Genomic DNA, 12,696 nt, shown 5'->3' with positions numbered 1-12,696 from the left:
TGTGTGTGTGTGTATACATATATATATATATATATACACACACGTATATATATATATATAAATGATATGATGCTTAAAACTAGACACCTGTGGCGAATCTGTGGGCACACGAGCCCCTACATTTCAGAATCAGCAACCATGAGTCAAATCCTTTTCACACTTAGAATCTCTCTGACTTCCTCACTCAGACGATTTAGGATAATCTCCCTATTTAAAAGTCATTTGAGTAGTAAACTTAATTACATCTGTAAAGATCCTTTGCCATATGTTACACTTGCACAAACATGACAAGTCACCAGGACATGGTCTTTTGGAGACGTGTCCTGCTTAACCCAGGAGGTAATTTAAACTATCTAAATATCTTATTCTTCATCAAGTTTCAGTTTATTTATTAATTTATATTAGCGTGGACTCATGGCTTCCCTTTTTATTCATGACTGCTTTTTTGTTACTAGCCCACATTTGGCCATAGGAGCCCTTTCAAGCTGGCTCTCATATCCTTTTGACTTCTCCTCCTCATTCTTTAAATACCTTCTTGGTTTCTGGCACAGTGGATAGTGGATAGTTGTTTCATTTTGTACTTTCCTTGCCTCAGCACTGTTATCAGCCATTTCTCCAAAGAGCTCTAGTTTCTTTTAGTTGAGAATGATATTTGGAAATTAATATCTGGGCACTAAGTCTACCAGTTGCTATTAGAGTGAAACTGATACCACGTCTTTCTCAGTAGATAGTTTATACACACGGACACACTTACCTTGATACTTATGTATGTACGTTGAAAACGATCAGTTCATGCTAATACCTCCAGTTCCGATGCGTCACCACAGGATAGTGTTCTGGTTTTCTCTCTTTCCATATTTGTAACTCCTTTCTTTAACTGCAAGGCACTTGATGGCTTCTCCCCGTATGATTACTTACTCACTATGCTTGAACTCCATCCTTCCATAACAAGCTGCCCTCTGCACAGGTGGTTAGTGCCATCCCCCTCTTCCCCTCACCCCTGCCCAGTGGCTTTATGACCAAATTGTCCATGAAGGGAAAGAAAGAAAAAGGAGGGAGTAAATAGAACATTATTAGGTCATTTTTTCCTGTTGAAAACCCTTTTTATTTTTAATTACCTTCATAATAATAAACCTTTATTTTAGAATAGTTTGGTTTTATGTTTACGGAAAAATTGCAGAGATACTACAGAGTTCTGGCTTACCCCACGACCAGTTTACCTGTTGTTAAGATCTTATATTAGTATGAAATATTTATCACAACTAGTAAACTGATGTTGTTAGATTTTTATCAAATAAAGTCTATACTTGATTAACATTTCTAGTAACATTTTTAAAGGAGAAAAAAGGATTTTATCCATGTGTCTTCAATTTACCCTTTATTTCACTGCAGTTTCTCCCACTGGATTCAATTGTTATTCAGATAAAGGAAAATTGAGATTACAGATGTGGTGGGAATTCTCTAGGAAATCATCCTCCTTATTTATAGATTTTCTGGGGTTTTGCTGCAGCAACCTATTATCTGTAGCCCAGCACATTTTTTTTCTTTTACTGGACAGATAATCTTATGAGGTAAGGTCTATAAAGTGCCTAGCACAGTGTGCTGAGGCCACTTTATTTACCAGGCACCAGAAGCACAGCATTTAGGGGGCTGTAGGTTTTTCAGTGGCCTGCAAAAAAAAAAAAAAAAAGTTTGCGACCAAGAAAAAAATTCCTATGAAATTATCTTTTTAAATGGCAAAATCTAAATGAATACATGTTTTGATAAATTTCTATGAAGTTAGTATTACTGTCAGCTTGATGAGTTGTTAAATTGAGTATTCATAAAAATGTCATATTTGGAAACAATCTGTAGGTTAGATTTTATGCAAAATGACTGCTGACAAATCAGAGCTTGTCCTAATTAAATGAATAACTTATAGCCAATAATTTCAAAAGCACAGTGAGCATAGTAATTGCGCCTAAGTTTTTCCCAGCTGAAATTATTTTAATGTGGCACAGGAATGAATTTTAATAAGTTTGTTAGAAAACCTATGACAATAATTAAAATTTCTGACCTAGCATATAGTAAGTGATCAGCAAATGTTACTTCTGTTTCCTTCTTTCTAGTTTAACAAATACTTTGTATCATGGGGAATAATGAGTTGATACACTCACTGGCAAATTCCAGCATGAGATGTGGTGATTTTAATTCATTATTAAGGATATAGTGAAAGTAGGATATAGTGAGAAGACATTAGACTTGTAGGCTGAAGTATTGGCTGAATGCTGCTTGGGACCTGACTTTTGCTTTCGTCTTCTGTAAAATAGGGGTACTCATTGTACCTGGGTATCTACATTGAAGTAATGCTTGCACAATCACGTAGTGAATGGTCAGGTCTATCAAAACATTAAATGAAATTACTGATCATGATTCTTGTTGTTGGTACCACAGTGTTGTTTTAGGTATATGTCAGAAACAGTGAGGTTGACATCATCAGAACATTTTATGCTCTTCACATAGTTTTTCGTGTCAGTTTTTACAAAGTACAGATTTTGTAAGTAAACAACAGCAAGAGATATTAGAGTGGAGAGATATTCTCTCCACTGCCCATTGTAACACCCTGTAAAAGTGCATCCCCGCTTTCTCCATCTCCTTGATTTGTTCTTGGTTCCAGTGAAGAGTGAATGCCTGAGTCATTTTAGGACCATCACCCAGTTATAGATTTCATCAACGTCTACCTGCTGGATTAAATGAAAAACACTCGTCTAGAATACTTTCTCCTTACTGATGGGTCCCAGAGACACAGTAGTATTTAGGCTATGCACTTTGTCATAAGTTTAAAAAATCTAGAGATTGGAAAAAAATCTATTAATAATTTCCCCCTAAACAGTTATATAAAGAACATGAATTTCTAGGTAGTAAGTCTATAAAAAAATCTATAAATTAAAGAAGGCCTGTTCTTCAATAAGTTTAGCAAAATTATTTTGAAGACTAAAAGAAATTATAGTTCTCCTGTTAATTGACAGCCTAGCATTTATGGAAGGTCCTGAATATGGTCGACCTCTATATTTTGGCAAGGTCAAGAAACTGATCCAAGTTTTGCTCTGGAAGTATAGTTTGTCTTTTAAAAAGGTAACTTTTGAAGGCCCTCTAGATATTTTTCATCAGGTTTTTGAACTTGGTGTCATTTTAAATTGTAATGAAACTCTATCACAAATGGTGTATGGAAGGACAGGTGGTAACAAAGGATTTTTTTTTTTTTTTTTTTGGCCACTTCTCTCTTTAGCAGGACAGGCAAGACCTGAAGTGAAAGAAGCTTTTGTTTTAGTTACAGACTAATTTAGTAACTCTAAAATGAGTATATAGATTCCTAATTGGTGACAGCTTTTGCAGAATAGAGGCAGTCCATACGTTGTTATTGAAAACATTCTTGAAAAATCTGTTTGAGAAATCAAAGGTCTGAAAAGCAAACAAAATACTTTTTTTTTTTCGTTAATGGAGTGGGTGTGGTGTTCCATTTTTGGAAACCTAGAAATTAGCGTTGTATTGTTAACTCCCATCCCTGAAGGCATTCCAGGGGTGGGTGTGAACCTTTCTTGCACTAGGGAAAGCAACCATAGAATGGAATTCTGCCAGCTCTCTCCTAGTAACCGAAGATTGCAAACTGCGAACCCCCCTCTCACAGGACTACTGCCTCTGCCTTATCTCTTCCACAGGGCCTTGATCTGAGTTATGGGTAGCTTTCAGACTAGGTGCCCCTAGCATTCTGGAGCACAGCTAAGACAGAAGGGAGCGGGGCAAATATTGCACACTTAAGCCTATGGCCACGGGGATGGGGAGACACCCCAACTGCCCTCCATAGGAGCCCCCTCCTCTTATTCTCCTATCCTGGAGCTGAATTAGACTGAAGAGGAAGAAGGGATTTGGAAAGAAAGGGGAGATTCTGTGGGGTAAGGGGTTACTAGCTGTGAATGATGAAAATGCTTAAACTGATAACTTGAGGTGTCCTTTCGTCCTAGGAAGCTACCTAGGGCCCCTCAAGAACAGAGAGGGTGGAGAAGACTGTGGATATGCTGTGGTGAATGTGGTTAGAAAGCATTTGGAGTTTTTGGCTGGGCTGGTGCTCCTACAGATTAGTCTATAAATGCTACAGCCACATCATAAAGGCTGACTTTCCTTCTCTTTCCCAAATCTCCATGGATTTCTCTAAATCACTCGCAATCAATTCTAGTGGGAAATTCTGAACTTGGCCTATGAAAGGTGGTTTAGGGCATGGGTTTATAATACACAAAAGTGTCTGTTGTGTAAATGTCAAGAACCGCCTTTGTAATGTGAGTTTACAAAGAAACTACAGTAAACCTTAATTCCCTGGTCATGATAACTCCTAGCCAAGTCAACAGTCCAGGTGTAGTGGGCATTGCTAAGTGCTTATAGTCACCCCAAGAATGCAATTTGTATTGGTTGGCATCCTACATCAAAGGAAAGAATTATTTTAAAAAATGACCAGATAAAAAGAATCTATATGTAACTTTACCTAGTATTCTCAACTGTTTTTCAGCAACCACAAATGGTGCTCATAAATATCCAGCATTTCCGACACAGAGTTACTTTAAATTTTGAATTGTGTCTCGTATATGCGTCACTGTGGGAATGAGGAAAATACCATATTGCCAGTCCCACACTAGCTGGTGTTACAGTTTCAAACCCAATGACAGTTATTCACCCAGTAGTGACCCTTATCTCTAAACATATATCCTTTAATTTCATGCAAGGTCATTGTGTACTTGCAGCCATGTAGAATTACAAACTCATAACCCACCCTCACAGGTAATTCCGAAAGAGATATACTAAAGTCAGACTTTTTGCCCTGGAAAATGTTGGTTTCTTTTCTTTCAAAATTTTATTTCTAACTGATAATATTATTTTTATAAAAATCAAAGAAAAAAACCCCACACTTCTTAAAGAAAACATCTATTTTTCACCATTTGAGGAAAGTGAATTATGATGACAACTCATGTAACATAATCCATCCTGTTATATACCACATAGTGTGTATTTGTTTGTTTGTTTGTTTATTGATGGAGGTACTGGGGATTGAACCCAGGACCTTGTGCATACTAAGCATTTGCTACACCACTGAGCTTTACCCTCCCCCTCCATACACATAGCACTTAAATCACAGTTTTACTTTGGATTTTAGTCTGCCACAATTTATGCTATTTGTGCTTTATTTGAGGAGAAGGAATATTGGAGCATCATTGGCTTTTGGAAGCATTCTATTCTATTACTGTAATGAATAGTTTGCTATAGGTGGAAATCCAAAATTTTCTCTGTGGTTGGGTGATAGTATGAACTGCCATTGATTCATATCTGAATCCAACTGCCACACTAGAGAGATTATGTGAATATAAGGCCAACTAATGATACTACATTTATTCATTTTCTTTTACCATAGTGATGTTCTAATCAGACTTCTCAAGGCAATAGAACTGCATAGAAAGTTTTTTATTGGTATTCATTGAGGCTTTTGAAACAGCCTCCATTTCATGAAAAAAGTTTTTACAAAAGTGAAACATCAAAAGTAAGCTGTAATTTTAGGGGAATAACAACAAAAAAGGACACTAAACATTGATGAGAGAGCCTCATGATAGTCTATCTACAAGTAATCCTGATTTGTTTTTCTGGTTATTTTCTCTGCTTCAAGTTCATTAACATTATTGCCACCCTTGTTTATATTTATCGCTAAATACAGCCCACAGGCCAGCAGGTGCTGAGGGGAAGACCTTTTATCCTACAATGTTTAATTACCTTCTTTCAGCCTGGGAGAGTAAAAAGAGTAAAAAGAGCAAAAAAAGTGAGCGTCAGTGTAAGAACAATTGAACAAAGTTCTATTTAGTCTGATGCTTTCCTCAATTGTAAAATTGATCCTCTTAATCAATACTGTAGAGAGAAAAAGAGGTAATCCCACAGAGAAGTGGGGTGGAAAATAATATGATTCATTGAGGCTTGACAGTAGTGCCACAATTTTGAAGTGACATAAATTCCAAGAATAGCTCTATTCTTGACCACTTTTAAAAATACAAATAAAGTAAAGAAACATAAGTGATTTTCCATTTTGGTTTAGCCATATTGTTGGCTCTGTCCCTTATCTTGAGTAATCAAGAGTCCTCTAATCAAGCATTCACTTGGTAAAAAATTCTGTAAGAGATGACAAGGTACATTGTTAGAATTACTCTTGTGAGTCTACTTATAAAACTGCCGTGTAAACACAGGGCATACACACATTAGAGGTGGCATCAGGGTGCAAACACTCAAAATGAAACCCTCAAAACCATCTCCATGATGACTGTTTACAGTCTGCGCTGGACAGTGGTCCTTCCTGGGGATGTAAGAATATGAAGTCTATCCATATGGAAGGTTCATCTATATACTGAGATATTTGGCAAATTCTTTATCCCCTGACCAAAGCCACAATTCAAGAGGGGACAAAAGTTTTTAAAAGGAAAATGTCACCGTGAGAAGTCAGCAGGGGGAACCAGACTTAGGATATAGACCTGTAAGATGGGCGTGAAGGGGGTGAAGAGGAGATTCTGGTGAGGAATGGCATTGGTTTCCAGGGCAGTTAGCTGAATACACTTGACACATCACTCCTCAGTCCCCAGGTACCATGAACTTACAGCAAACTTGTAGAGGGACAAGGAGAGCTTTTGCTCTTGTGGCCAATACAACTGATTAATGGCTGGACACTACAAGAATAGGAGGCTTTCTTACTGGATGAGAGAAAGATGAGATGAAAAGATCTGGAAACAAGAAAAATACTGAAGAGAGAGGGCATAGCTCAGGGGTAGAGCTCCTGTTTAGCATGCATGAGGTCAAATTCAATCCCCAGTACCTCCAGTAAAAATAAATAAGTAAACCTAGTAATCTACTTGTAAACTGCCCCCACCAAAACAAAACAAAACAAAACAAAAAAGAAAAATACTGATAGAGGCATTAAGTTCCCAGGGGCAATAGAAGCCAAGGGTTCCCACGGTGGTGACCCCAGAAAGAAAGGGCTGCAGCCTCAGTGCATTTAAGGGAAAGGACAGTGAGGCAGCTGCAGCAGAGAGACCACTGTGCTGATTCTGACCCTGTGGTTTGGTTTATGCTTGGCAACCTCCTCCACAAACCCCATTATTCTGAGAGTGTCTGCAAAGACCAAGGAAGGAAGCCTGAGTATCTGATAAATGAAAACTACTAATTCAGTAGAAAACTACTAGGAGAAACCTAATTTTATCAAGCATTTTCAAATTCAGATTATTTAAATATCACTTCTTGATCCGTCCGTGCCCCTTGCTTTATCTTTCACTGCTTCTTTGCAATCTCCTGTAAGCCTCCTGCTGAACACAGCTCCTTTTGTAGTACCAATGGTTTTCTGGCTCCTGTTCTTCATTTTTAGATTGCACCTGACACATCCCGAAGCCTGGAACCCTATCTCAGAATTCAAGCTAAATGTATCCTATCCTTTTAGTAAATGGATTTGCCAAAATAATAGGAACCAGAAGTTGGCAATCAGCAGTAAAGATTCAGTAGGTCTCTGGAGAAAGCTTAGGACAAATGGCCGATGGATTATAATAGTTCTTAGTGAAGATAGCAGGGTTAATCAACTACATCCACATCACTGAAGGAAAATCCAATAATTGTGGTTTTGGCAAATCCTTAGAAACTCCTAGGCCTAAAAGACAATGGCAGATTCGAGTTTTTCTGGGAACTTTTGTTCTTCATCTAGTTCTACATTCAAAGGGTCACCATTTTAAAAAGGCAGATGGATGGCTGGATTAGGGAGAGTTGGATGAGGTGAGTGGAGTCCTGTGAGAGATGATTCTGAGCGAAAGTGAAGATAATCGATCTCACTTTGCAGAATCACACTTTCTCAGGATATCAGGTACTTTACGGGTAAAGCTGCAGACCCTGGCATTAGTGACAGTGATAAGATCACAGTTTATGCACAGTGAAATCTCTCTCAATCATGTCCCACAATCAATAGAGGAAGAGAAGATTGCAAGAGAAAGAAATAACTTTAATTTAATGGAATCCAAAGGCCACAGGGTACTAGACTCTGAACATACGGTGTGTAGAGGATCAGATGTACTGGCTGGATCTCTGGGACGCTAAAGACACTCTCAGATGATAGCCCAGATACTCCCTTGTCTGTCACTTGACTTCTTCACACACATGATGGCCTGCAGATCCCCGTGTCCTCTGGTCTCCACAGTGTGGAGTGTTCTATATCCCAGGAGACCTGGCCTCTAACCCTGACTTATCTACTGACTCATATAAAATCTAAGTAAGTCGCTTTTTTTTTTCCCTTTGGCCCTCAGTTTCCTCATATTTTTAGAAGAATTTAACTCTTAAGTGAATTCTCACATTTCTTCCCAACATTGTGGCTCTTTCTTTTTTGAGAAAATCTTGCTGAATGCCATTCTGTACCTAGAGGAGGATGACTCTGACTTAAGTACTTCCTGTGTCTCAACCAATGTCCACCAAGTTCTTTTGACTTAGTTTCCTCTTTGAATCAATACTGACCTGGTCCATTCCTGCCTCATCTATGACAGAACAATATAGGATGAAACACACTTATTTTATATGTGTATGCCCTTTGTGAGAATTCAGCTTCAAGTACAAAGTCAACAAATATTTTGTTCTGAAGAAGGCAGCTTGCTTTTTAATAAGACAGGAAAATTTCTCATAGCAGATGATTCAAAATTCCTGCAGCGTTTCATGATGTATGCATTGAAATTCATCATAAATGGAATATGTGACAAAATACTTGAAAATGAATAATATAGTGATGTCAGAAAACACTAATCTCAGCGCCCACATGTAAATCTAATGAGTTCAGTACTTTTTCTTTTCTACAACTGATTTTATGTAGTTGATTAGAGGAAATATTTCATAACATTTCAAAACCTTTTAATTCACACAATATCCTCTAAATACTGGTAACAAATTTTGGTTTTGAAAACTGCTTGTAGGCAAGTCACTTAACCTCGGTGGATCTCCTTTTCCTCATTTGTAAATTGAAGAGGTTGGAATAGCTAATCTCTAAGGTGCCTTCCAGTTTGAATATGTTATGATTTGATGTTGCTTCTCATTTATTGTACACATTGAGAACAACTATTTTAGCAGCCAGGCACAATAGAAAAATCTAATGATAATGGCTTCAACAGGGGTCTAATTAGGGCTTTTAGATATAAATTCAATTTATGCTCAGGTCTTTCTCAGGAGACTTAGTTGGATGGTGACTTTAAGAAGTATTGCTAATCTCAGATGAATTCCAAAGCATCTTTGTTTCATGGCTCCAGTATTTTTGTTTTACAGTAGAGTCCTACTAACTTATTGTTGTAAGTTCATAGTGCAGAAAGACTTTGGCAATAGGCAGTTTTTTTTAAAAGGGAGAATCATGAATATATTTTGCAGAGGATTACATAATTTTAGACCTAGAAGGGATCTGGCAAAATTCATGCACATTTTCTGTTACCAGAGCAATGCTAGCAATAAGGAATATATGAACCTGATTCATTAATTGGAAGATTTTATTTGGATAATTTTTCACAGAAAAAAATGTTTGAGGAATAAATAACTTAAAAAGGATTCATAGAAAATAAATCTGTTTCAGAGGTAAAACAGTTGTACCTGTTATTGCTGCCAGATGTCATGTAGAGAAATAAGCAGCAAAACCAAAAGCAATTCTGAAAATTGTGTGGATTAACATTTTAATAAAAATTGTATGCTGTGAACATTAGGTCTGCAAAAACCCATTACTCAAAAATGGGCATTGTGTTCAAATAAACTGAGGGAACACTGGTTTAAACAAAATTAAGTCATGTTTTAACTATAGAATTTTTAGGAGCCTTAGTATTCCAGTGTGTGATATATACTGTTAGTCTCCAAGAGAAGGATACAGCACACAGTTCTTTTAAATAAACGTTTGAATCAGCGAAGCTTTAAGAATTTTGATACAGATTAAAATATAATTTAATAATTATAAAAAAAGGATGTCAGTATACAATTTTAAATTCTGGTTGGTGCTATAAAACACTCATCTTAAAAATATTTGTGGTTTGAGTTGCTTGTGCAAATGTGTCTGTTTTTTAACTAACTCACTTAGGCAAATATTTAGAAGAACTTTCATGATGATGCCTTTTGCCTTTGATGTTCTGATCTCTCTCTCATAGTTGCATTTTCAGTTTTCCCTCTTATCTGAGTTCTAGGTCCACTTTTTTTTAATTGAAGTATAGTTAATTTACTACATTGTATTAGTTTCTGGTATACAGCATAGTGATTCAGTTATACATACGTATATTCTTTTTCATATTCTTTTCATTATAGCTTAGTATAAGATACTGAATATAGTTCCCTGTGCCATGCAGTAGGATCTTGTTGTTTATTTTAGACATAGTAGTTAGTATCTGTAAATCCCAAACTCCTAATTTATCCCACCCCCACCTTTCCCATTTGGTAACCATAAGTTTGTTTTCTATGTCTGTGAGTCTGTTTCTGTTTTGTAAATAAGTTCATTTGTATCATTTTTTTTAGATTCCACATATAAGTGATAGCATGATATTTGCCACACACACACACACACACACACACACACACACACACACACACCCCACTTCTTCTTTATCCAATCATCTGTCAATGGACGCTTTTTAACTTCTTATTTAGTATCTGAACTCCACTATCTCACTTTACTATCTCATCAGCCAAAACCGAATGTGACCCAAACTCGATTCCTCATCCATTGTCCATCTTCTTCTCCTCTCTCCACTCTTAAAATCTCCAAGACATAGGACTGCACCCTCTTCATCATGCATTGTCTCAGTAAATACAAAGCACTTTTTCATGTATGTCAGAAATCTGGGGACCATTTTTTCCCACTAATTACTGCAAAATAATTATGAAGTCTGTTAATTTTACCTTCTAAGAACCTCTTGGTCCACCCCATTCTTTCTGTCTCTGCTGCCAACAAGTTTAAGTTAAATTACTGACCGCTTCCTGTACAGAACTGTAATAGTCTCCTCATTATCTCTCCAATCTACTCTTCTGAATTCTTTTTCTTATTGTCATCTCAATAAACATTTGAAACACAAATGCAATCATACTCTCCCTTTCCCAATAATAAATTAATTTGAAGAATAGGATTTTTCTGTAATAAATTCCCCCCAAAAATAGATAACAATTCTGGCTGGTTTTCAAAAAATACCAGGACAAAGTGAAACAGTTTTAAAGAGGAACTAGTATTCATTTGAACAGTTTCCTAAAATGAGAAGAACTCAAGTTTTTGTTTAGTTTATTCTTGGTCAGTGAGTTTTCTAAGATGTCCTCAAAGGCAAAAAGAAGAAAAAAAGAAAAAAATTAGATCATCTGACATAAAATATTCTGTAATTGTAGGAGTGTCCTAACTGTGTTCTCATTACTGCTCCACCAAATAAGTCTATCTTTACTCACCTACTAGGATAGAGAAAGAGGAGAGAATTGTTTTACTGAGATCATCCATTATCCTTTATCTATCATCACATCTAGTGTTGAGATTAGATGTCTCTTTTCTCTTTTAATGATCTATGCGGTCACTGAGGGATCTGTTGACCAGATCATAGTGCTGAATCCAGTCTGCTAAAGCCACATGGATCTGAGCCTGTTCTCTGATAAAGTATCAGTCATTATTTCAGTAGTGCCACCTTGGCGAGACATCCCTTCTGGTGGTAATAAATGAAGCTCAAAGAAAACAGTTAAAGGAGCAACTAGTGAACCAGCATGGCCCTATTAAAGGGAAAGTAAAAAACTCATTTTAGCCAGAATTTGAGATTAAACTTTACAATTGGTAATTGAAATAGTTCCCCTTTCTGAGAAAACTACGGAAGTTTTATATAACAAAATGGGCAGAGATCCCCCAGGTTGTTTTAACTGAAAAAATAAGGAAAAGAAATTGGTAGTATTTTATTTTAATGGCTTATGTGATTTTTATTTGTAAGTTCCTCAAAACTTTTGTAGCCTGGGAATGGTTATTTGTTTGTTAAAATGGTAAAGAGTTAAGACATTTATTGTTTGGTATAAAATCCTCTTTGAGAGGAATATAAAAAGTTGTGTTATTTATTTACTCATAATGTGTGCTGTAATTTCCCCTAAATATATGTTATTGCAGTAATGATTGTAATAGTTCCATCAATTACGTTGTTAATTATAACCATCTTGATTACCTTTACATCTTTTAGGTTTCTTTCTTCTTCTTTTTTTTAACATAGTAAAATGCATTTGTAAACCATGTATTTAAGTTGTTTGGAGAAAGTTAAGCTAATGTCCCATCACTGATTTTTGATTCTCTAATCTCTTATGTGCCCACTGATGTTTTGGCACAGTGCTGCACTAGCAGAATTTGTTTAATGAGCGTGTTCTAATGGGGCTAAGACGGAAAGAAAAAATATTGCAGCTACTTCTGGAGAATTTCTTACAAACCAACTCAGACTTGATATTAAAAAGGAATTAGGCTGAGGCTTGGTGTTGCCAAAGGGCATTAGGGAACTCAAATTATGTAATTAAAATGTTTATGCTGATCAAATTAACCAGAGCACAAAGTGATCCGTAATAGGGATGAAAAGTTATGTTTTTAAAAGGCTTGTCAAATTGAATGGTGCCTAACAGGTTTTCTCTGAAGTAGTGCTTTGGATATAG

At 36.5% G+C, this 12,696-nt stretch overlaps 1 protein-coding gene across 1 annotated transcript in view; it reads left to right on the top strand.

Moving 5' to 3' along the window:
* Nucleotides 1–12,696, top strand: part of ZNF804B (zinc finger protein 804B) — a 451,467-nt gene that overhangs the window by 50,010 nt on the left and 388,761 nt on the right. The gene's annotated exons all lie outside the window — the stretch shown is intronic.

The sequence above is a fragment of the Camelus dromedarius genome, chromosome 7, assembly GCF_036321535.1.
Source record: "Camelus dromedarius isolate mCamDro1 chromosome 7, mCamDro1.pat, whole genome shotgun sequence".
Lineage (NCBI taxonomy): Eukaryota > Metazoa > Chordata > Mammalia > Artiodactyla > Camelidae > Camelus > Camelus dromedarius.
Note: the sequence above shows the minus strand (reverse complement) of the source record. Positions and strands in the feature narration are given on the sequence as shown.